At 36.9% G+C, this 1,505-nt stretch overlaps 1 protein-coding gene across 4 annotated transcripts in view; it reads right to left on the reverse strand.

Annotated features, from left to right (window-relative positions):
• Positions 1–1,505, reverse strand: part of LOC106810809 (MAGUK p55 subfamily member 6-like) — a 53,126-nt gene that overhangs the window by 42,164 nt on the left and 9,457 nt on the right. The gene's annotated exons all lie outside the window — the stretch shown is intronic.

Consider the following 1,505-nt stretch of genomic DNA (forward strand, 5'->3'; position numbering starts at 1 on the left):
TATTTTTAATTAATTTCTGTTCGATGCTTATTCAGGCCTGCAGCCTATAGACGGCCTCTACTGTTGTTTAACACCTAAAGAGACACGGAAATCTATCCGCCATATTTACTCTGATATAGTCCCGTTGCCTCAGAACCACGCTCGCACATGTATGCGATGCCAAGCACCTATACACTGAGCTGTGACTCCCACATGCGCGCGCGCGCATTTACGCATACAAGCTCATATCCTCCCACTATATATGCAGAATCAGCTGCAGTTCTGTTGAACTTACAGTAGTGACGCAGACACGCTTCTAATGCAGTCGAAATACGTTTCCGCTGCAAGACCATCGATCAAGTCCGAAAACACTTGTACCTCCGTTGGAAAACACTCTGCTACTATTAAAGAATGCTGCAATAACGTGCCTGGGGTATCGGAATGAAAAATTGGAAAATTTCTCGTAAATGAATGCCTTATCATCAAATTGAAAAATGTAGACACCGAACAAACAGTGCCACACGATGTTTTTTTATAATACGTTATAAATATGAAATTTATTATGCAAAACCACCCACATATATCTAGTATCAGTCAAATCCCAAGCCAAATCCCAAACCACGGACATGCATGAATGCATAAACACATACATGCATATTTTTGTATAACGCCCCCACAAGCACCTACAGATATTTCACATGCAAATGTCAGGTCTTGACGTTGCGAAAGAGCATAATCCTAAACGTGAATGCAATTATAATTAAACTCTTTGAATAATTAAAAATATTATGCTTGTTTGTTTTGATTTTAAATTAAACAATTAATTTTAATACAGGAAACCAGGAAGTTGTTTTCACATGTTCCTATACTGTGAACAACATAATAGTTACATCATAGCAGTATATATACGTACGTATATATAGTAGCTCTTGAATAGCAATAAACATTTTGTGACTAAAATTTGGTTGTACGTACATGTATTACCATACATATAGTTAATTAAGTTCATCTGTTTGTTATAATCCAATAAACGAATAAGTTCTTTTCTCTACTCTCTTTCGCCTAATTATTCGTAATCATTTCCTGTAAAGGCCGTTTAGTGGGGCGGATATGTGACATTTTTTACATAAAGTGTGCACTTCTGGAAAGAAGCATGAAAATTTGCTCTAGGGGGGTTTTGAGTATGCTGAATTCAAAAATTGCGGGAAACACGATGTCACTCCAACGGTTCCCGCCAAAAAATCAAAAATTAAAAATGGCCACCAGAAAACATGTTTTTGCCCATAAATCAGCTGTAAGTGCCCCGATTATCATGATCTTGGCGTCTATACCTATGTTTTTGAAGTCAAAGAATGCAATAAAACTCTTGTCAAATATCATAAGATATATCTTCCCGCCAAAAAGTTGAAAATTCAAAATGGCCACCACAAAACACAGTTTTGCTCATAAATCAGCTGTAAATTAAGTGCACCAAGTACCATGATCTTGGTCTCTATACATATGTTTTTGAGGTCAATGAACCCCAT

Source organism: Priapulus caudatus, unplaced genomic scaffold (assembly GCF_000485595.1).
Source record: "Priapulus caudatus unplaced genomic scaffold, Priapulus_caudatus-5.0.1 Scaffold17, whole genome shotgun sequence".
NCBI classification, from domain to species: domain Eukaryota; kingdom Metazoa; phylum Priapulida; class Priapulimorpha; order Priapulimorphida; family Priapulidae; genus Priapulus; species Priapulus caudatus.